General features: G+C 40.1%; 1 non-coding gene across 1 annotated transcript; it reads right to left on the reverse strand.

Annotated features, from left to right (window-relative positions):
• Nucleotides 1-3,113: 3,113 nt before the first annotated feature.
• Nucleotides 3,114-3,185, reverse strand: trnap-ugg. The gene has a single exon. It is a non-coding gene; the product is annotated as a tRNA-Pro (tRNA).
• Nucleotides 3,186-25,438: the final 22,253 nt, after the last annotated feature.

A 25,438-nucleotide genomic window follows, 5' to 3' on the forward strand; every position in this document is an offset into this window, starting at 1 on the left:
TTCAAGTCCTCTATAAGTTTTAGATTTACTGGGGTTTTAGTGAGATTTGCTTTCATCCCTCTTCAAAGTAGCAAGTCTCAAGAAAATGAATAAATGTCTTTTTGTGATTTTGGAAATTTTCTGTGACAGACATATCTTTTAACCTAGAATTCACTTGCCATACACATGTCCACCTAAGACCCAGCAATCACCTGTAGGGGACATGAGTCTCTGGTCATAATCTCAAGAACCATGCAGTGCCGTAAAAAAAGCCCTCATCCTGATTTTCTCTATTATTGCATATTTTTCACACTGAATGGTGTCAAATCTCTTGACAAAAGTTTATATCAGACAAAGGGAAACTGAGTATACACCAAACAGTTTTCAAACACCCATATCACTCATGTGAAAAATAATTCCCCTCTTAGTTACTCAATGAACCAATTAACCAAATTTAATTGATAAATAGATTCAGCTGATTGAACACAGCCAGATAATAAGATTCAGCTGATTTCAGCAAGCCCTGCTGAATCTATATAATCATATATACTCATATTGAACCTTACCATCAGAGTGAAGTAATCACCACAAAGTTTCTATAAGCACACAATCAAAGGCAATTTCAGAAGAGATGAGCATAAAAGTCTGAAATATATCTGGTCTGAAAGGATTACAGAGCCACTTCTAAAGCTCTGGGACTTCATCGAACCACAGTGAGAGCCATTATCTCCAAATGTGGAACACTTGAAACAGTGATAAATCTTCCCAGGATTGGGTGGTCTATCAAAGTTTTTCCAAGGACGCCGCAACAACTCCTCCAAGAAGTTGCAAAAGTTCCCAGAAGCACAGTCAAAGAATGGCAGGCCTCTCTAGCCTCAGCTAAGGTCAGTGTTCATGACCCCACGAACAACACCAGGTCAAAACCTAGTATGTGGCTGGAACTAACACACGTGATCCGGGCGACCAATGGTGTGACTTCATAACTCGGCTGACCAATGGGGTAACTTCATCACACACTCAGTCACTAAGTCACTCAGTCACAGACATTCACGTTTGCAGGGCTGGCCCCGCTGTTGCGGTCCAGCCAAAAAGAAAGAAACTGGGCAGAAATGGGATTCATGGGAGAGTAGCAAGGCGGAAACCACTACTAACCAAGAGAACCATCAATGCTCATCTCACATTTGCAATAAAGTATCTAGATGATCCCCAAGCAGTCAGAGTTCATGATCTATGTACAGGTGAGTCAAAAGTGAAACCTTTGGATAACACAGGTTTCATTATGTCTGCCATAAAGCAATATAATACAACATTTCACAGAAATAAACAATCACATCCCGCATCACATTCATTTTCTGTTTCAGGAGGAACAGTTTCTTTTTTTTTTTTCTTTTTTCACTTTTATTTATTTATTTTTTTAATTTTTTTTTTTTTAATTTATTAACCAAACAAGTGGAGACAAGTACAGGATACAGGGACACCTAAACAAATGAAAGGGATTGTCCAAAGTAAGACAAAGAAAAACAACAAAGACAAAAGGGACAAAGGTAAACTGAGGAATACAACACGGGTTCAAACTGGTGGGTATGTTAGAGTGAAGAATCGAGAGGGAGAGAAAAAAAAAATAATAATAAAATAAAATAATAATAAAGTAGAGAAAAATAAATAAATAAAAACAATAATAAACAAAACCATTTTAAGCAGTTTGGTATGAATGTGGTTAGTATCGGAGTTGTCAAGGATGACTGTGTGTGTGTGTGTGTGTGTGTGTGTGAGTGTGTGTGTCTATGGATTGAGTGTGGGGGAAAGAAGGATAGAAAAAAAAGGAATGAGTGTGTGAATGAGTAAATAAGTATAGTGAGTGTTTTCAAACTATGGGTTGTAGACAGAAAAACAACAAGTTAGAGGAATCAGGTTTGTAAGAAATCCATGAGAGATGACCAGATTGGGTGGGGTCCTGTTGCAGTGTTATTGATTGAGGTGGATAACTTTGCCACGTAATCTATGAGTAAGTTTTTCCAGTGTGTAAATATGGTGCTCCTCGATTTCCAGTCCATCAACCCCCTCCTACCACCGTTGCACCACTGGTCCTACTGCATTTTCTGTATTGTATGTGTTTTTATTGTATCTTTGTCTGTTTTTTTTTTGTCGATAATTTTGCTTGTATTCCCTGTGTTGTAAAGCATCTTTGAGTCTGTGAAAAGCGCTATATAAAATACATGTATTATTATTATTATTATTATTATTATTATTATTATTATTATTATTGTTATTATTATTATTATTATTATTATTAATATTAACAATAGTCAAATGTGGTGGTGACAGTGTGACAGTGTCTGGATGCTTTGCTGCCTTGGGGCACAGCGAAGTGAAAGATCAAAATTTGGTCACTGTTTTTGTTGCAAAAGTTGGTGCAACTAGTTATTAAGTTTACGTTAAAACTGATGGTCTGTGGTAGTCCTGCTGTCTCCTACACAGAGGTATATAGCATTACCAATGATCTTGTTTAATGTACTGAACCTGTGTAGTACGTTCGGTGGCTATTTGCAAATGTTAGGCATGTGATATTTGTTATAAAACTCTATTTTATGGATAGCCACCTGGAGGTGCATTTACGAGTAAGGTTAAATAGATAGTTTGCTTTCTGGGGTTTTAAAATGTTTATTTCTATTTTTAGTGTTTTTAATTAGCCCAGGTAACAGTGTGTGTGTGTGTGTGTGTGTGTAAGGAGGGATACTTTTGATATTTCCGGTGTTCATTTTAAAGCACATGCTTTCCATGCAAAGATTTATTTTCACATCAAGGAATTCCAAGAACTCACTCTAAATCTTTACAATGAACTTCTGTGTTTATATTTACCATGAACACTCCCGCATGTTATTTGACTCCTAGGTAACTATTAACTTGCAGAATTGCAGACATAGCTCCACAGAAACGGCTGTATTTTTTGGGGGGGCCTATGATTTTGAAGACAAACTGTACAGTTTACGTTTCTCCTTTGTTGTTCTTATAAGCTTTTCTGTTCAGGAACATACTGAAAAGGCTACGAATGAACGATTATTCAGACACAATGAATCACTTGTTTGGATGGATCACCTGATTGATTCAGTAAGATATTGAACAGGAAAAAGTGTGGGCTCGTCCGGGATTTGAACCCGGGACCTCTCGCACCCAAAGCGAGAATCATACCCCTAGACCAACGAGCCCTATGGAAATAAAGCAATGGAACAATTGTATATAATAGATGTATATGCATGTTGCCTGAAAGGAATCGAGCATTTTGGTTACGAAAATCAAACACAATCGTCAAATAAATTCAGATAATTCGCCATCTAGCTAAGATCTCTAAAAATAGATGTGTAACAAATGCATGGATCATGCATAACTAGTAATGTGTAAAAATTGCAGTTTTGTATATTTAACTACTTTCATGTCACACTGTAAAGTCTGGAAAACACGTTTAGGAATACAACAGTTACAGCACATTTTCTGGCTTCATGTTATTTAGAATGGTAAATTCTCTGCTCATGCCTTCCAAATGTTAGCTGTTTTGTATACTTTTGTCTACAGTGCCCCCGCGTGCGTAAGGCTGGTATAGCAATAAAAAACAAACAATGTGCTTTCCTTTGTAGTGGCACGAGGGGAATAATAATAATAATAATAATAATAATAATCACCATCATCATCATCATCATCATCAAAGAAGTCAAAAACATGACACAATTAAGGCAAAATTAAACAAAAAAATTAACTTAAAAATTTTTTTTTTAAAGAGACTAAATTTGGAATTAGATTCTTACACCAAACAAATTGCCATGGGTCTTTATTATCAGGGATGAATTAATCTTGGGAAACTGAAAACATATCCCAAATCACACCAGAGACTAGCGAGGTGGTGAGGTATTTTATAATTTGTCCATTTGTTGCACTGAGCATTGAATATTCTGTTTGGTCAAGCCGGAATGCAGCCTTCTAATTGCGCATGAATACCACTTTCAGCAGCAACTTAGTTTTTCCAGGAGGTCCCCGTTCCAAGCACTAGCCATTGGCCAACCCCAACCCTGTCTGGCTTCAGAAATCAGACAACAATCCAACTTATTCTATAATTTGTGAAACACACACTTGTGCATTGGTTAAATGCACAGTTGTGTTGGCTAAAATCATTTTTTTAAAATTAAATCTAAACTGTGATGATGTTGATGTTTAGGCAAATTACTAAATTTAAACTGCCTGAAAAATTTTTAAATACATTTTTTAATTGATTCATTTTGATGTTTCATTTCATTTAACATCCTGGAGTTTCATTTTGGAGCATCATCAATCACGGAACACTATGATTTTCATTATGAAGGAATGTATTCATGAGTCGACCACGGAAGATAACTGCTCAATAGGGCAGGGCTGAGCAATGCTTCCATTTAAGGAGCTTTTTTCCTGAAAATTCATGTGCTAACTGAAAAAATAATCTGGGGCACATTTACTATTTGGAATGCATTAGTGTGCTCCTAAATTTTTAAATGTATGCACACATGTGCTCCTTTGAAAAAAAATGTTAGAGTACAGCCCTACAGGAATGGGACCTTTATAAGACGAAAATGATTGTGGGTCTGTTATTGATGTAGGTCTATTCTCAATGTCCTCAGCCTCCATATGGATAAATGGGAATTTTCTTAATGCACACATAATGGTCATATTTTATGCACATTTTGAATTTGTGCATATTTTTCTGTGGTCATCACTGGACCCTCTTCTGCCAGTTGTTAGATCTTTTCACTCGTCAGTTCCACAACTGAGTTTGAGGTGGGCACTTAATATGGAGCTTGTGCAGGAAGACTGTGGGTGACTGGCTGGTTGGGCTGCTGCACAAGAAGACGCAGAAGTCCCTGAAAGTCCTCCTTCCTCTGGTTTCACTACAGACAGTTAAACACCATCTTGCAGTACTACCGGCCTCAGCGGATATTGCCACTGCCTGGATTCAACACCAGACCCATCTACACGATGTGTAGATGTTTTGACACAGACATGTGTATGGATGAGTTAGAACAACATGAAAAAATGCATCCTAGTGCATGTGATAGCATTTTTGACTGCAAAAATGCATGATTGCTGCACTTTTATTTCAGCAGGGGGCGACATATAACCCCTGTTGCCTAAAACACTGCATGTGCGTGATACACCCCATGAGCCCAAAGGCATGGATAGTTTAGTCGACAGTGTACAGTGGCACTGGCCTAGACATGGCTTTGTGTCTGCCTTGGCTATGTTACTAGCATTATGTAGGCAGCAAAGGGGCACAGTTGGCTTGGGGAGATGTGAGGGGTGCCCTGGGTATGGAGGTAAATGCCATGGCTCATACCCACAGGATTCTGTCATTTTCCCTGGCCAAGACCTCCCAGTCTCGGTAGGGCCCTCTGGGTTGTTGAATAAGGGTTTCAGTGACAGGAATGTGAATGCAGATCCAGTGCTGTCAACTCCACTGCTCCCCCCTACCCCATCCCATCCATTTATGAGCAGCATGAGAAAGCCCATGTGGAATTTTAATGTCAACCATGTGGGACTCAGATATTTGTGAAGGTAACAGCCAAACATAATTACTGATGTGCAGTCGACGGGGAATTCTCACATTGTGCAGATGGCCCCGATAGCATCACGGACAAAGAAAAAAAAAAGATAATTTTCCTGCACAGATAATTCAAAGAATAAAAGGAATATTGTTTCTGTAAAAACAAATAAATAAATAAATCTTTGTGAGTAATAGTTACTGTTGAAAATATTTTGTACTAGGCTGGGGGCCAGTTTTCCTGTATTTGGTCTCTATGGTTACCAGCTCCATTATGCCCAACAAACAGAGACAAGGAATTTAGTGTGGTGGACATTTACTCTCCAAGGAGTATGAGAAACATGCTTTTAATGTGAACAGGTTCCTCGTTGGGCTGTATCCTTTGGTTGCAAAAAGGGCAGTGAAGCTGATCATTCATCAAAGATTTTCTGAAGCCAAAGGGCAAGGTTTGCATTGGTGGTTAACATAACAGAACATTTAATAAAACATAACATAATGATGAGAACAGGCCATTCCGTCCAACAATGCTTTCCATTTTCATGAATAAATTGTACCTAGTGCTCTGCTTACAGACTAACTAGAAAGTATCTAACACTGTATCAAGTCTGGTCTTGAAAATCTCCAGTTTCCACCTCTGCTACATGACCTGGTAGACTATTCCACAAATTGGTTACTCTCTGTGTGAAAAAAATCTTCCTAATGTCTGTACAGAATTTACCTTTTGTTCATTTCCATTTGTTCATGTCGTTCTACTCACAGCACTCAACCTGGTTGTGTTCTAACTTTTCAACAATATCATCCCGGTCCTTTTCTGGTCCTGTTATGGTCATTGTGAAAGTGCTACCATGTCAATCTCATTGTAAATCATATTTGCATATAAACACTAAACAAAAGCGAGGCATTAATTAGATACAGTTGAATGCTTGCTCTTAAGACCTTATGTAAGAATTCCACACAGGCACATCTTTGAAAGAAACATGAGTGATGTCCCTGCCCTTTAGCCAGATGTGTTGAAAGTCCTGCCATTGTGGTGCATTTTGTCAGGCTGCTGCCAACATCAACACCACACAGGGAGCAAACAACAGAGGGCGCTATTGTTATCTCTGTCTACCACATGACTGAAGCGATCTCAAATGGTCTGGATTGTACCATGACAGAAAAAAACATAACTGCAAGCTGGAAGATTATAATGTTTAAAACCACAAAAAATGACCATTACCGTGTACGGGTGAAATAAAAGATCACCAAATGTTTCCCGCCTTTGTGTCTCCTAGGGTCACATGATGAGAGGTGACTGTGATCACAACTCCCAGGTTATATGAAAACTAGAACTATCACACTGCAGCATTCCCTGCCAAAAGCATCACTACACAGTCCACACTAAGGCAAACAAACAAAGGCTTCTCTGTCAATTGCAATATAAATTTCAATTTACATTGTTTAACAGTACATATTGCCAAAGCTTATGTATTTGTCATAACAATTGCATTATTATCATTATTATTATTGTTGTTATTGTTGTTGTTGTTATTATTTTAGACTGGTTTAGAAGAAGAAGAAGATAAGCAATATTAACAAAATAACTATGTCAAGAAACAAAAAGTATTAATATAAATCAGATGTCATTGTAATATCAGTTAAAATGTGTAAAATCTTTCAGGCTTTGGCAGGCAGATACATATTTTACCGCCAAAGTTGTGTAACGCAGCCTATTGCCTCTCTGAGGAGGAGTTGCTGCGGTCTACATCGAACAAAAATATAATTTTTATAAGTTAAGTGAGGCCAGGGGTTGCTGACTGTCCCAGGTTTGTTAATATGAATGTTGAATATAGGGCTGGACTCAAGCCCTGTCACACTCCACGCCCCTGAGTGAAGAAATGGCTTGTTTTTTGCGGCCTTAATTGCTCACTTCCGTGTTCATTGTAGGAACATCCCTTTCTATAATTGTATACATTAAACCATCCCAGTTTTCTGGAAGGCGATAAAGCAAGAAAATGCTTTATTCTTGTTTTGGTTGACATTTTTGTCCATTAGGGGAATAATACGGTCACTTATACAGGGATTTGATAAATTACCAATCTGGTTTTCAGTCAAAATTGTGGTTTTTAAAAAGTTCCCAATCCTGGTTTATAATACTACAGGATCTTCCCCAATATTCAGTGTCTTGGTAGTTGTTAGGGTTAATTTTGTCTCCACTTGATTGCAGAAGTCAGGAAAATAGTTTAAACTGAGAACCAAATTGAACTGTTTTTAAATGACCCTCTTAAATCCCCCCCCCATCTCTCTCTCTCAAACACACACACACACACACGTACATACACAATGGACGAGTCTAAATGCCAACTTATACATTTAAAACACAGAATTACATAAATATTGACTGGTTTGCTGCTTAGACTAGTGCTTATCTGATCTATACTGTAAACACAGCAGACAACAATTTGGTTTATTACTTTCAGTTTAAGGACAGGGGTATGATTATATGCTGTTGTTTTGCTATCATCCGAAGGTATGTAAATATCTTCGCTCTTTGCAATGAACTGGGTTGGCTTGCAGCTCTCTGACATGTTTATCTCATGTTACAAAGCCAGTACAATTTTTGGTCTATTTTCTTTCTGTTAATTCAAGCTCATAAACAAGAAAATGTTTCATGAAACATTTTTGTTGAAAAAAAGCATCAATATCTAGAGCAAAACAGTCTGGTTTGAGCCCCAAAACTGGATTCTGCTGGGAGAATTTCACAGTAGGATAAGGTTGATATTGTTGGGACTCTCATGGATATTTGCACACTATTGCCAAAACAAATAGTCGCACATCATGAACCAGATTCCTGTCATATTTCTAGTGTTTGCATGCACAACATTTCAGTCCAGCCAGGTGGCAGTTTTCCTGCTCTTTTTTCAGTTTTCTTCGGCTGATAAGTCTTCACTGATAAGTCTTTGTTCCCCTGAGGGCAGCTATGATCTGTATTTTTGTGTTTCATTTTTCAAACTGTTGCCTGGAGTATAACTGCCGGTTTTCTTGATGCGCACACCTGACACATTTTTGATAAAATGTATAGGATACCTTTTCAAAAGGCAAAACAAAGAGGGATTTGTATCATTTTGGCAACAATGTTTTCTCATTTAATGAACTATTGTCCTTGCTTCAAATGTATGCATTACTGAAGGCTATAACATTAGTTTGGAAGTTGTCAGTGGCTTATTACACATTAAAGTTTCCCTGAATCTCCAGCAGGCATTACCTCTGAAGTTGTAAAATGCTCTGGGGAAGTGAAGTCTGTCTGTAAAATCCTACGGCGCATTTTAATTGTGCCTGACATTCCTTGGGAGGGAAAAGGGAAAAGGCGAAAGGTGAACAGCTTTCCCACAATTGTCCGGCCGCTCTGTGCGAGGCTCACATCGCCCAGACCTCAGAGGAGCGTTTAGTCTGCGCACCAATCTGCGCTCCACTTCCTGTGACAATCTGCTGCCTCATTAGCCCACAAATCTCATTGTTTTGGGGGGTGCGTAGAGGAAGCGGGCGGTTTGTTGGCCTTGTACCCAGACCGCCAGAGCGGCAATCTGAGAGTACTGCTTAGATAAAGAATGCATTTTTATCAGCTTGTGCCATGAGGGCCAGGGGGTGGTGATGGACACGGAAGGGCTAGGGAAAAAGTCGGCACATTGGTGCCCACAGCCTCGCTCTCCCCATACCCAAGAACAGAGATACTCAAATCTGGTCCTCAAGGCCAGTTGTACTTCTGGTTTTTATTCCACCCCTGTAATTATAACTGATGTGAATCTGGAACACCAAGAAAGTTCATTCTCTGGGCAAGCAGTGGCATTAATCAATAAATTAACTATCTGTTGGATAAGAAAATACTACTGGCCTCAAGGGCCAGATTTGAGTATGTCTGTTCAAGAGTTTTGATGTCCAAGCATGACCATAGCAAAAAAAAAAATTCTCATAAGGCACCATGGCTTTTGTTAGGTTAGGAACATAATATGGCAAATGCACACAAAAGTATAGAATAACTATATAGAATTTTACATTGTATAATAAGTTTATTATAATGTATGTGGGGCGGCACGGTGCTGCAGTGGGTAGCACTGTCGCCTCACAGCAAGAAGGTCGAGGGTTCGAATCTTTGCTTGGGGCCTTTCTGTGTGCAGTTTGCATGTTCTCCCCGTGTCCACCTGGGTTTCCTCCGGGTACTCCGGTTTCCTTCCACAGCCCGAAGACATGCAGGTAGGCCGATTGGAGACGCTTAATTGCCCATAGGTATGAGTGTGTGAGTGAATGGTGTGCGTGCCCTGCGATAGATTGGCGGCCTGTCCAGGGTGTATTCCTGCCTCTCGCCCAATGCACGCTACGATAGGCTCCAGCACCCCCTGCGACCCTGCTCAGGATAAGCGGGTATAGATAATGGATGAATGGATGGATGGATAATGTATGTGGCATAGATAATGATACATTAAAGACACATTTATGTGATTATTTTCTATAATTATAATATAATGTGAAAGCATGGCCTGCACAGAGCTAAGAGGAGCTCCAAGACAGTTCTCACAAAAGGCATCAGTGCATCAGCTTCAACAAGACCATCAAATAAAAGCTTTCTCGTTCACAATTTGCAGGTTTCCAAGAATAATGGAGGGTATGGGACAGAGACAGCCACCGAGTCAGGAGATGACGAGATCAGGGTCGAGGAGATCAAGAATGCCGATGTCAGGTGATGTTTGTATACATATAAACTACTGTATGGTATCTAATCTGACACCACGGAAACTTCCAAATCAGTATGTGGTAAAAGCAAATGTAAGTAATTGATTTGTCTTGGTTGCAGTGTAAAAGTGAAGAAAAAGCCAAATATGAGAATGGTTACGCATACCATTCGTGTGTTCTAAAAGGCCCTCGCACACACCAGAAATACTGAAGGACATTTGTCTGGTGGTATGTGTTGTGCTATGTCTGTGTGTCACCACAGAGACAGAAAAAGAACGCTGGAAACCAGGCACGTCTCCCCCTGTCTGGCATTTAAGTGCATGCATAGTGCTGGTTTGGAATCCTTTTTGGGGGTCATGTGACCTGTTATGTAAAGTGCTTTACAGGGCTAGTAATGAGGGCAGCACTTTGGAAATTCTCCATTAGTCAGTTCTGGTTTTGCCACAACCTTGGCTAACCCCCTATATCCCCCCTCCTCCCCCGACCCCCTCCCCCCCCCCCTTGCATTCCAAACTCCTGTACATGATTGGCGCCTTACACCAGTCTTCTCCTCTGTTGAAAGCCACTGCGCATGCAGGGACGGAGTGTGGCGCAGTGGGTAAGGAACTGCGCTCGTAACCGAAAGGTCGCAGGTTCGATTCCCGGGTAAGGACACTGCCGTTGTACCCTTGAGCAAGGTACTTAACCTGCATTGCTTCAGTATATATCCAGCTGTATAAATGGATACTATGTAAAAAAAAAAAAAAAGTTGTGTAAGTCGCTCTGGATAAGAGCGTCTGCTAAAATGCCTGTAATGTAATGTAATGCATGCTTTGCATATCACAAGTACGGCAGCAGGACGTAGGTCGCTGGGGAATGAATCCGAGCCTCGTGTCCCAAATTCCTGTCCGAGCGTAAACAGCTCTTCCACCAAGACTCTGTGGCCCCCGCCGGTTCCTCCGCTCAGAAGGGCCAGAGCTGTGAATGCGCACTTTAACATGAAGGCCTGAGATTAGCAGTGGACATTCAGTGCAGTGGTGCATTATGTAAGCCAAATGCCTTACAGAATGTAATAGGTTATTGTTTTTTATAATTGTTGAATTATTTATGTCTCAGCATTTGAAAAAAAATCAATGTTTACAAACATCAGTAAAAAACCTATTTAACGTGAAACTAAAATCTGCTGGTTTATCGATGTTGTCTGATTGTATTGTACTGTCTTCTTTAATGTAATTGTATATATGTGTGTTTGGTTAGCACTGTGTAAAGTGTGTGATTTGCAAACATTTGATGAATATAATGTATTATCATTATGATATCATATTACATATATTGTAAATAAACCGTGACAAGCCCTATAATTTTTGTGAAATATGTGTGCCGGGGGTGGTAATGAGGCAGGAGGCTGAAAGCCAAGAGAAAAAGAATAAAGAAAAAAAAGTTCTGTTCCCACCCCAAGAGTGTGTCTATATGTAATGAGAACCATAAATATGGCTTTGAGTGGTTTATTTCACTTATACTGGGGCACTTATCATAAATCAGAATAAAATTGCAAATGTACAAAAATAGAGAGTAAAAATTATTTCCTTCTTACATTGTCAAGATGCAAGAAGAGAGTAAGAGTTTTTGTTAGCTACATTTTTGTGTTGTAGATAGCATCGAGGGACTAGCACTGTTCAAGCAATCAAACTAGTACAGGAAACATATTCACATACTGTATGAGAGCTGACTTTTCATAGATATATACAAATAGAATAATAGCAAAATATTCTGGCTTAAGTCAATTTCAGCTGACGTTAGAAAACAAGAATGAAATCAAGAATGAAATGTTGTACTAATGCTAGCAAGTGAACTAGTTAAGTATGATATTATTGGGAGCTAGCATTAGCACGCTACTTAGTTGACCAACAGTATCTAACCAGTGCTAAGCTTGTGGGTTTGTAGGACTCTAATGAAGTGAGCAGAAAAGCCTGGTGTAGACTGTAGGTTAGTAGTGCACGCTTAGTAGCTAGCTAGAAAGCTTAGCTCTACCTAGTTATTCTCAAATATGTTAGCAAGTTAACCAGTCAATTGTTTCCTTTACTGCAAGCTAATTAAGTAAGCAACTGATGTGGTATAAAAAAACTACATAGAATCTCTGATATCACTTAAAATATCTGACATTAATAGTTACAATGTCATTGCATTTCATTGACTAGGTACCTCATAAAACAATTTATGAGGTATCTAGGAATTGGTTTAAGTGGTAGGAGTCAGTTCCACTTCAGCAATTATATCATAAAAGTTGGGTAAACATGTGCAGCATAAATTGTCTGATCAGTTGTCTTGAAATGAAATTTCCATAATGTAGCAGATCAGTATTTGAGATTCTCGGTCTCTTTGTTGTAGATTATGGAATCGTGTTTTAAAAAGATCACTTACTGGCATTTTTCATAATATTTCAGGTTCAGTGTATGTTTTTGATTGGCCCAGATAGTTTTTGTGTGCAATGAACTGTATTTCACTGCATTTAACCACAATACCATTGCCCCTATACCAGCCATGGTGAAACTAGCAAGACACATGAAACTTCTATATCTAAAATATCCTTAATGGCATAGAAAAACTAAAATAAACTAAAACTGAAATAATATATTTTTTAAAACCTTTAGCAAATAAAACAATAATTTAAACAAAGGGAAGTATTACGGCAAAGATTAGGCCTTTTATTCTGTGGGCATATTAGTATGTGATATGAAAATGAGAAGGAATTTTACAGTGAAGTATGTGTGATAACGCCACGTGCTTATCAGCCAGTCAGAATTCCAAATAATTCAAGACGCACACACATACACACACGCACACATGCACACGCACACACCCACATGCATACACACACAATTTTATGTGCATTACATTTTTTGTTTGTACTTTCACAATGTGCAATGTTCATATTTTGTGATTAGATCAAAGGACAATCAAAGTGACAGTGATTGATTTTACAAAAACAAAAATGCCATCTCATGCTGAGAAAGTAATGAGCAACCAAAGATTAAAACATATCACATGGTATTGCGCTACAGAATTGTAAATACTCCATGGTTTTTCAGTTACACCAGGAATTTTTGGGGGTATAATTCTGTTTACATTCTTTTTGTAGCGTTGACGTAAATACCGACGACTGCTTTAATTGCCAACTCCCGCTCATGAACTCTGGCGGACAGAAGAAAAGCCCCAGAGGTCGTTTCCTTCCTCAGATTCAGCTGTAATACTTTCAGAGATTAATGAGAGATCAGAAACCTTTCAAACAATGAAAAGGACCAAAGCCTTTTCAGGGTTTGTTTAGCTAATGAACCTTTCCACAAGCATGCTAACTCAATAACTGTTGTTTCCAGTTCAAAATGAAAATGAACACACATCAAAATGATCATAGTGGAGAACATTCCTACGTATTGTGTGTGTGTGTGTGTGTGTGTGTGAGAGAGAGAGAGAGAGAGAGAGAGAGAGAGAGGCCACGCAAATCTCTTCATTTTCTGTACATGAGTGTTTGTCTGACTGGAGTTCTGATGGACCTATTCCATAATGAAATGGTGTCTCAACAAAATATGGATATATTTAATATTGTAGTTTTACTTGCTATCAAGATATCAAATATTCAGTCAACTTTATCAAAAACTGAATTTAAATGTGACCTCTTGAGCGTAACCCAGGACATTCCCCCATGGGGTTAAAAATAGCGCTAAGAACAATGTGCATCTGTTAGCGCTGTGTTAGCCATAGTCCCCTCATTTCACTTGGGCATGTCATTCAAGCTCAGACAGGGGATCTGAGGACAAAATGGGCCTTGAATGACCATATGTAAGTTCCTGTGGCCTGAACAGATCCATTTTAGTGTGAAATTTGTATTCATGTGATGAGGGATGCCTTTCTCTCTCACCACATCAGATGCTTCTGATAGATTGTTTTAACTGTGTTATTAAGTTCAAAAATTGAGTTCACAACCCACTACAAAATGCTGTCACTTCTTTTACTGATGATGATTAATGATTTTAATTGCAGGTCAGCGATACAGGAGAAATCGGTTAGTATGCTCTAGGGTGCATCTGACACAACAATGAGGTAAAGTGGAGAATGTTTTTTCTTTTTTTTAAAGATTTTATGGAACATAATTATGAAAGGCATCACTTTGGTCTCAAATTAACTCGATTTCAGTGGCTGTTGCATTAACAAATTAACACAAACCATAAAAAGGTCATCTTTAGCAAACCATTCAAAAACTTGACATCTGACACTCCAGACATACGCATTGTACTCGTTGGGGTTGCAGGTGAAATCTGCTCTCTGGATTTTAACGACTGAATTCCGTTTGAAGGAAGCTAAGTGTGAGAGCGGGAGTTGGTAAAGGCGGGAAGGAAAACCAGTAAATGCCGTTATCAGTGGCTTGTGCCGTGAAACTATTTGCCTGCAGGGAAGCCTGAGTTATGGCTTCCAGAAAAAAGTGTCCGACGGTTTGGAATGCAGAAGACATGAATAATTATCTGCAATTACACCTGGAGTTCCTGAATAGAAAGCGCAGTGCTTTAACATTTAGAGAGGGGCAAGTGTCAAAGCTCAATGTTTGAAGGCCATCGCTCTGGTAACACTGTTACACACCCTCTGGTCTGAGTTGGGTTGAAGTCACAGAGTCTTGAACAAGGCAAAGCAGAAGGATTTGGGGTCCTGTATGACATAAAAAAGGCCTGAGCTTATCAAAATGTTGGGTTGAAACCTTGTTTGCTCTCACATACAATTATGTTCTTCTGAAGGCGTTTGAAGAATGTTACATTTTTCTACTATATTTGTTTAACAGTTACGCCTGTCAGCAACTGCAGATTTAAATCATATGTATCCTGTCAGTTATTTAGCACATTTCTACAGAAGAGATTTTAGTAACTAGGGCAAAGTACCATTCTCAGGGATACAGCAGTATCTTGCCAGGACTGAACTGACAACCTATGACCTTTAGCTCCAGAGTCCACTACACAGCTCCAGAGTTTCACACCACATGTCAGTGACTAACTGTGAATGAATTTCCTGAACTGAGCACTTTTTGGAAACCTTGCAATATGCTAGGATTGAGCATTCAAGTTGAGTTTCCAAATGGCTCTATCTGTTAGGGTTGCCAGATTTAGAATCTGTCAAGACCAGACAACATGCACAGCTGGAAGCGTAACTGTGAACGAGTTCGGCAGCTATCCTGGGTGAAAATCCCCCCCGGGAAAAAAAAAGGACATTTTAACAGTTAAATGCATCAATCTGGTGCACATTGAGAGAAAGATTAAGTCTGTGAAGAATTTTGTGCTTTTGTAAACAATCCAATCATAAACCGTATGCAGTTGTATGAACTTGAAAGATGCTTGAACCTATAATTGAGCCATCAAATAAATTAGTAAAAAAGTTTGCATGTGTTGTACTGGTTTATTTCAAGTACCTGGAATCATGGTCAAGTAAAATCACATTCAAGTAAAAGCTTGATGGTGAATTAAAGTTAACATATCAAGGAAAGCATTTCTACAGCCAAAACCAATTACTTTTTTCAACTTCAAATAGTTAAAATGTTTAATCAACAGGTTTCAAGTTCTCCAGACAGGAGATATTCCAACTACACAAATATCTGGTACATATCACAGTCAGTCAGTCAGAACCTTTATTTAAATTCTCGGAGGTACAATTGAGGGCCAGGCCCTCATTTTCAATGTAGCCGAGATTACAAACACAATTAAAACACAATAGGTGTAATGAAAGATCATAGAATATAGATACAGCAACTAACATATTAAATAATAAAATAACAGTAATAAAATACAGTAAAATATAATAAAAAAATAAAAATAAAATAAAATAATAAAATAAATAAAATCAGCACAGATACGATCAAAAACAGATTCACTCAGACACAGGAATGTTAAAAACCAGCGATCTAAACTACCCATAAGTAGGTAGAGAGCTGATTTTCAGCAATTGTTGGAGCTCATTCTAGGAGGATGGGGCACTAAAATGGAATGCTGACTTCCCAATTTCTGATCGAGCCCGAGGGACCTTAAGCATAAGCAAGCCATTTGATCGGGTTTGATAGGGTCCAGAGCGCCACTCTAACAGCCTTGTAATATAAGGTGGAAGACACAGTCGAGACATAGTTTGCTAACTTGGAACATGGAAATAATGCAGCCTACTAGTACAGTACAAGTGTACAACTAACGTTAATTGTTTTGACTTGACAGACCATTGTAACCACTTTGTTTATATCTATGTAAATGTAGCAAGAGTTACCTCAGGAAACAGGCTACGATATCAAACTTAGCCAGCCGCTAATAATTCATATCATACAGTATCACAGTCCCTCACGTAACATTAGGCTTTACAGTCAGGACACAGAGAGCTTTGCTAACTTGATGCTGGAAATAATGTTTTGAACCATTGTAACCACATTCCCATTGATGTAGCTAGCGAATAGACCAGTAACTCAAACAATGTTGTCTTCTCAAAATGTGTTCTGGACTGTTGCCTCGTGGAAGTTGAGATGCAGGACTCGGGTTCGAGAGACACTACAGTGAATGGCGAAGGCCTGCTCTCATCTCGTGCACATGTGTAGCTAGGGGAAGCGAGTAGAGAGGTGACTGGCTGCAATTGAGAGCTACTTTGCTGAAGTGATGGTGCAAAGCACACTGTGTTCTTTTGTGTTTATTGTGGAAGTCAAAAATATTTTGGCTTCATTCTGAAAGTGTGACAGGACAAATTAAACTGTGACGGGCCGTCACCGTTTAGTTAACTAATGGGAAACACCACAATTCAGTATAACGCAAAATGTCTTTCATCGGTTACTCTGACCGCAGACTACATTGGGGTTGGGACCACAAACTGGACCTGTACAAATAATTTGAAAACTGGACATTCCAGTGAAAAAAACAGAAATCTGGCAACCCTGCTATCTGTATCTGTACAAATTACAATATTATTCTTTTATATGTAAGTAGACAGACCAGAAGACCAGAAATAGGCTATTTAAACTGGAAGTTTCATATATGAGAGAAAATGCCCGTTTTCTAATCTGAACAACATAGGCATTGCAGTTGTGCTTTCAAATTTATAGTGTGTGTGTATATAAATATGTGTGGGTGCATGTCTGTTTGTGTGTGTCATGAAAACTTGTTCCCACGTTTGACAGTTTTGACAGCCAGACTTTAAACAGTGGAATATTTTCCAGGACTCGGCTCCCACCTGATTTCCCTAGGTTGGTTTCACAGAGGTTTCATTTCGATTAGCTTTTGCCCCCAGGTACTGAGGGAAGATTGAGCAGGTAACACCGCAACACCATTAACAAAGACATCTCCAGCTAAGAACTGTCTCTTTTCATTTGCATGTTGGGCTGCTATTCACCCTATGGCCAATTGGCCATCTACCCAGCACTAGGATGAGCAAATTCCAGATATGCAGGACGATCCCACATTCTGACTCTCTGTTCTTAGCATTGCGTCAGATTAAAGTATGTAGCCATCTGAACTCATGATGGCATAATGATCATAATGGCTGTGCTTCCTGTTTAAACTGTTGAGTCCTTTCCCTCCCACTCATTGACTCTGTGCTCCTCAGTCAAAATAGTCATTTTGTCTTGGATGGCAAAGGCGGTACTCACATACCCTGTGGCTCAACTGAGTTTATGTATTGCATCAGGATATGACAAATTGTGTACACGTAGTGTCAGCCCACAATGCCCCAACAAATCTTGTTTCAGCTTTCCCTCTTCCTGTCTCACGGTGCCCTATAAAATACTGCTTGTACTATGATTGGACAGTTCTAATCCGGTCGCCCTTCCCAGAAAGCCGAATAAGGGTGTATGGGGCAGCTATCCGACCTGAGACCAGTGCGGGGAGCAGAAAATAAAGGAATAGCACCAAAAAGTGTCTGCCTTTACAGGAGAAGAATTTGTAAATGAGAGCAGAGAGTGAAAATTAGTTTAAAGGTAAATGGACTGCATTTATATAGCGCTTTTATCCAAAGCGCTTTACAATTGATGCCTCTCATTCACCAGAGCAGTTAGGGGTTAGGTGTCTTGCTCAGGGACACTTCAACATGGCCAAGGCATGGATCGAACCAACAACCCTCCGACTGCCAGACAACCGCTCTTACCTCCTGAGCTATGTCGACCCCACGAGGGGACTGGCTCATTCCAACATGCCAGGAGTTCTAGGGTAAGGGGCCAAGTTCATACCAAAGTGCCAGCATTTCACAGAGGACCAGGGTGTGACTTCCTCATTCCTACCTGTTACCTTTCATCCATTGCCTCAGAAGGATGGCTGACTGAGACATTCCACAGGGCTGTAGTGAAATGTTTGCCCAGTGCTCCTGTCTACGGTCTGGACCGGCTCTGCCACAGCGTGGGTCCCGATGTGTAGCATGAACACTTTGGACCGAAAAGACAAGAGGCTCGGACAATTATTCCATTTCAAAGCCACGCTACAACGTGGCTTTGAAATGGCCACGTTAATATACTTGACATAATGTTACATATCACAGTCGAGACATAGTTTGCTAACTTGGAACATGGAAATAATGCAGCCTACTACTACAGTACAAGTGTACAACTAACATCACGACTGAAATTTCATACATGTTTGTTGGTGTTAAAAATCCAGTTTAACTGCATACTGTTTCCAGTCACAAAGAAAGAATGAACAGAACTATGCACAATGAGATTTCTCAGCCTTACATTTTCATGTAACAATTACAAGAATGAGTGACCTTCATTTTTTGTGAGTTGCAGTACTTCCCCTACCCTTCCTTACTGGTGTCTGCTTTCTACTTATCATCCACTATCTCAGAGTGTTTCCCCTTTTACGTTTGTCTTTATTTTAATGAAGAGCATGGCTGAAGTTCAGGTTCAGTACCCGTTCCATCGGGTGCTGGCCGCATTCCCCTCACGATGATATTAAGGCCTCTATTTCTGGATCTGGTGGCAGTCGGGGTCGGTAAACAACTGGTCCCTTTGTCCCCTATCACTGGGAGGCCTGTCTCACTCCTCTCTTTCATCTCCAGCGCACCACAGAAATATTCTGAGAAATATGCAACAAATATGGGACTTGAGGAGAAGAGCGATGGAAAAAACAGCCTGTCCTTTTTTTGTTTTTAAAAAAGTGCCAATCATCTTTCTTGGAGGACTCACATACATTTCTAATTCCAGCTTTGGGCCCTTTATTTTTCTTTTCTTCCCAGAATTGCTGCTTACTTCAAGGGTATTTTATTGTTTTCCACAGAAATGTGCACATTTTTGGTTTTGTGACTACATGCAAAGAACTCCCATCCCCTTTCCTATGTTTGTGAAGGAGAGTCTCATATATCAACCCAGACAAGAATGCAGATATTCCGGTTTGGCACAGGGAAAGCACAGGCCAGGGAGTGTACGTTGTTTGCCTCAACGCTGGCAGCCGTAAATGTGGAATAAATGCGTGTACAGCAGGTGTAAATATGTTTTTGTGAGAATACTCTGAATCATCTTGTTGGGTCATTAGTTGTTTAGTCAGCAACAGCCAATGAGTTCTTCAGACATTATGTATACATGAAACAAGAGGTATATGTGTAACTGAAATTAGAAATCATAGTCTAATGTCAAATCTGATTCACAAAGGCTCATCTGAAACTAACTTTGTGATGAAGAGAACTGTGTGGGAGCCAAGAAACCTCTCCCTAGTCTTACTCAATTATGGAATTGTCTGATGTGTCATGAAATTGAGTTGGACTTTTTGTGTCTGATAATTGATGCTCTTGCGCTGATTCCTGAATCCATTAATGTCAAAGTCTTTGTGCATTATTCTAGGAAATGAAGCAGAGTAATATCGAATAAAACATTAATTAAGGTATCCACAGTGCATTCTTTTCACTTGTATGACAGTGGGAAGAATGCATACCATTAGGACTATAAATCGGCATTTAAACTGTTTGGGACAAAGGCATATTTTTTCTTGATTTGGCTTTGTACTCCACATTTTTTGTTAAAATGCAAATCCTCAGCTGTTATTAAAGGGTATTTTAGTACATTTTGGTTTCATCATGTAGACATTATAGCACATTTTATATATCAGACTCCCATTTCAGGGCACCATAATGTGTGGGACAAATGGCTTCACAGGTGTTTTTGATTAGTCTTGTATGTTCAGTTGCTTGTTTAGTGCAGGTATAAGAGAGCTTCCAGTATCTAGTCCTGTTTATAGGCTTTTGATTGCCTTTGGAGTCTGTTATTGGGATTTGTCAAAATGAGCAACCAGAGTTGTGAAAATGAAAGTCAAGGAAGCCATTTTTAAGGCAGAGAAATTTGATAAATAAATAAATAAATAAATAAATAAAGACATAGGCCAAACCTGTTTGGGGAAACATCAAGAAAAAAGAGAGCGCTGGTGAGCTCAATAACCACAAAGGGCCTGGCAGGCTAAGCAAGATATGTGCAGTTGATGACAGAAGAATTCTCACTATAAAGAAGAAAATCCCACAAACACCTGTCTAACAGATCACAAGCGCACTTCAGGAGGCAGGTGTAGATGGGTCAGTGACTATTGTCCACAAGAAACTTTATGCTAACAGCTTTTCATCCTACAGCAAGACAATGATTCCAAACATACTGCTAAAGCAACAAAGGACATTTTCAAAGCCAAAAACTGAAACTTTCAAAGAGAAAACCTGAGGCAACTAACCCCTGAAACAAGAAGGAGCTGAAGATGGCTGCATCACTAGCCTGGTAGAGTACCACAGAAGATACTCAGCATCTGGTGATATCTGAGGGTCACAGACTTCAAGCAGTAATTGCATGCAAAGGATATGTGACAAAGTACTAAATGTTGACAACTTTCATTTACATAACTAATACGTCTCAAACATTACAGTGTCCTGAAATTTGGGGGGGGGGGGGGGGGGGGGGGGAGCTAAGTATGAACAGTGCTGTCATGGTGGAACCAAAATGTATAAAATATTCTTTAATAAAAAACTGAGAATCACAACATGTGAACTGTTTGATCTAAAATTGTGGAGTACAGAGCCAAATCAAGAAAAAAATATTTCTTGTCCCAAACATTACAGAGGGCATGGTATCAGTACATGGATTGAAATATGAAAGTGTTTCTAATGTCCTTTATTTGATATTTTAACATTAACACAGTTTGACTGTTTTTCTATGGGAATGAGAATGGGGTGTGAAAGTATTTGTTTATGGTGGAAAGGCATGGCATTCTCAGGTGTGCTCAGGGAGACATGTTCAGGGTCACAGCTTAACACACAGAAAGGACAATGTCATTAGCAGCTGAGCGGATCACAAATGCCTTTCCCCAAACCCGAGCTCTCTCTCCGTTTCACCGAGAGCTGAGGAGGAAGCGGGAGCGCCTCCGCGGCTGCTTCCCAGCGGAAGCGGGGAAGCCGATCCGCCATTGTTCTTCTGGGAACGGCTCCTCGCGGATTCGGGGCCGGCACCCCGGCCTCTCTTTGATCCGCGGTGGAAACGGAGCCCGCGCGACTCCCGGGGGGGTGGGAGAGACACCTCGGCCCTCCCTTTCAGGTGGCCGTCCTGGGACAATGGGGCCTCCGCGAGCCAGTTGACGCTTCTTTAAAGTCTCGCACCCTCGAACCGAGACCTCATTGTGCGGCATCGGCTTCGAGGCTAAATAGAGCCCGCAGGTGAAAGCGCCCATTTCCCTGTCGTTCTCAAGAAGAATGGCTCTTTCTAACGCGGGCTTTGTTTCTTCTGAACAACGGACACATGACAAACTTTGTGGGGACCTTTATAACAGTATACTGTTTGAGGAAATGGGAGTGGAGCTTCCTAAATTTTTTCACGCTCCTTAGGGAGTGGTGTGGGCCTTTTCTTTCATTGAACCTATTCAGGGATTCGATTGAAAAATGGAACCATGATTAATGAATCTTTTTAAAATTTTCAGCCTCTTCATTTGTTTCAACCAAAGCCCGTTCAGAAACATACAAGATTATTCCTCTGAAGGAAAAGTGCGGGCGTGCACATATTGTATTCTCACCGTGAGCATATTTAAGGCAGGAAGCGTTCACAAAAGAAATACAATACGATTGAGACGCACCTGAACCTGTCAGGCGCTCTGCGTCTCTCTTTTTCAGTTATCGCATCATCGCTCATTGTTTTAGTCCAGTTCAATAGGTCTGTTTCAAGATGATGACACGGCTATGGTCAATTCTGGCCCCCAGACTGCTGTCGGGAATTTTTATGGCCGGAAAACTCACTCTTTGGCCGTCTGGCTGAAAACGGCAGGAACGGCTCGCATAAATCCAGGGAACATCCGTAATTTTAGAACAGCTCCGCATTCCTTTGCAGTTCACTGAGCCAAGCCCTTCCACAGCACCCCCCACCCCCCCCCCCCCCCCACCCCCCCCCCCCACCCCCATCAGGAAGAGAGGCACAATGGGAGCAAATCGCCAGAAGCATGCAGTCTCACAGTTTTGCCAGAGAAGGGGGTGGGGGGGGGGTATGAGGTGTTGGAAAATGGCGTCCATGGGTTCCATGAAGTAAAACTTTTGCCTGCTAGAATGGGGAGAAAATATTATTGATGTACAACCAAGGGAATGAAACACTCAGCAAGATCTGTGGGTTGGAATTTTGATCAAACCCATCAGAATGTTATCATTCTTAAACATAATGCTGGTTGTAGGCATTTGACCATAAAGGGATAGGTTTCTTTCTGGGTTTTTGCCATCATAGCAGTTTTAGCATATGTTTTCAATTGGCCCTGACAGTTTTTTGTGTGTGATGAACGACAGTTTCGATACTTACCGAAGTTTCTGATGGCCTGTCAGCTTTAAAATGGACGGTTTGGAGCATTTGGGGGTTTGTGGTCCAAAGCAGGAAAATACATTTCAAGTAACTCAAAAGCAGATAGTGCACATGTATATTGCCATATGATTCTTCAAAAAATATGTTAGATTTTTTTTTTTTTCAGTTGGAACCATTTCCTGTATTGCATGCAACCTGAGGCTGCTGTAATGAGAGAAGTAGGTTAGGAACAATATAAAAAACTGATATTTATGTTTATGAAAGTATGTTATGTGTATAAAAACTATATTACATTACATTACATTACATTACAGGCATTTAGCAGACGCTCTTATCCAGAGCGACGTACAACAAGTGCATCAGTTCAAGGTGCAGAGGTGCAGAAAACACACTAGAGTGAAGTAAAGATCGTAGTGCCAGAAGTGACCACATAGATCAGAACTCCAACCCTGTAGGGTAACCTGTTCAGCAAACAAACAAACAATCCTGCCAAGTACAAAACTAGCACTGAAATCACATTTGCATAAAATTGTCTATTTTTTTTAATTACTTTTTTGCGGTCAAATGTACAGACGATGGAAATGTAATGTGACAGTACAAGCAGCATTGGAAGTGTACTTGTATTTATATTACTTGATGTGTTGTTCTTTCTTTTGACCACAAACCTCCAAATGCCCCACACCAGCCATTATAAAGATGGTTGGTCATTGGAAACGTCTGTAAGTATATAAAATATTCTTTATTGCAAATAAATTCTGTCTTGGCCAATTGGGAACATACACTAAAACTGAAATAAGATCAAAAAAGCCAGCAAGTGAGTAATCCTTATCCAATTCATGGCATTTTGTATAAATTTAGATTTAAAAGCAAAAAATACCCTTGAAAATCAAATGCAAACATCTTCCCCTCTCTGTCACATTATTCTGATTTTACATGATAACTGCATTAGACATAATATTATGGGATGCCAGTACAAAGCAGTAAAAAATTTTCCCAGTGATGAAAGTATATAAGTATATATTATATGAGATGTTTTTTTTTCTTCTAATAACTAATTTGCTAATGATTGATCTCTAAGGCATTAATAGTGTTTGTTCATGGAAACTTACTGTATTTTTTAAACTATAATTCGGTACTTGATCACAGATCTGTTCCGATGTTTTTTCAGAAATCTAAATAGGATTTCACTGATGGTAATAAAAGCAATAAAAACAACAACAACACTAAGCTCTGACAACCAGAGCACTCTCTCATCGTAGCGGCAGCTGTCTAGGAGAGGGTACTGTCGTTGGGACGGAGTGTGGCACAGTGGGTAAGGAACTGCGCTCGTAACCGAAAGGTCGCAGGTTCGAATCCCGGGTAAGGACACTGCCGTTGTACCCTTGAGCAAGGTACTTAACCTGCGTTGCTTCAGTCTATATCCAGCTGTATAAATGGATACAATGTAAAGTGCTATGTAAAAAGTTGTGTAAGTCGCTCTGGATAAGAGCGTCTGCTAAATGCCTATAATGTAATGTAATGTAATGTTAAGCTACGTATGGGAAGGCAAATCTGTCTCATTGAGATGGCTGAGGAGCTGAGCTGTCTGTCTGCCTCAACTATGAAACTGATGCATCATGGTCCCTGAGTCTCATCATGCAACCAGGTGTGTGTGTGTGTGTGTGCGCGCGCACGCACAAGTTTGTGTATGTACAAGTTGTGTACGTACGAGCATGTCTTGCAGGTGGAGTAGGTGCGTGTTTGTGATTTGCGCGAGCGCAGGAGTGTGTGGCATGCGTGCGTTTCTGTGTGTGTGCCCTGTGCATGCGTGGCGTGTAATCTCTTCCAGCCAGGCTCCTCTCCTCCATTATCCCCATACCATAATTCAATCAGCACACTATTGTGAGGGACCCAGCCCCCACAAACCCGACCACGCCTGTTTCATCAGACCATCTGCCGCAACATGAATAGTGCCTAAATTCCTCCTTTCAGCACTCAAAGCGTTCTACACAGAGGGCAAACCACACCTCAACCACCAACACTAATGTGCAGCTCACCTGGTGGGGGTGGTACCATGGCACTGGGGGGTGGGGGGGTGTATACATCAGCTGCTGCATTCCATTCCTAATGTCTGAACAGTGTCTATTCTGTAATGGGTACGACAAAGTGAGTCAAAGCTTAAAACTGTGAAGAAACACTCAACATAATTATTTAACCATTTGTAAGGTGTGAAGTGTGTTGGCTTTACAACTAATATTATGTGAACCTGGAACAGAATGCTCAGAACATGTGTCAGCAAAGATGATTACTGTATGAAATCACACATTTTCAGACTCAGAATCAGACTTTTCCTTTACCCTCGAAAAATCACTGCTATTGTGATCAGTATGTTCCCATTAGATCTGTCAGCACATTTAGCAGAGTAAATCACTCACACAACA

This window comes from Anguilla anguilla, chromosome 6 (genome assembly GCF_013347855.1).
Source record: "Anguilla anguilla isolate fAngAng1 chromosome 6, fAngAng1.pri, whole genome shotgun sequence".
Taxonomy (NCBI): Eukaryota; Metazoa; Chordata; class Actinopteri; order Anguilliformes; family Anguillidae; genus Anguilla; species Anguilla anguilla.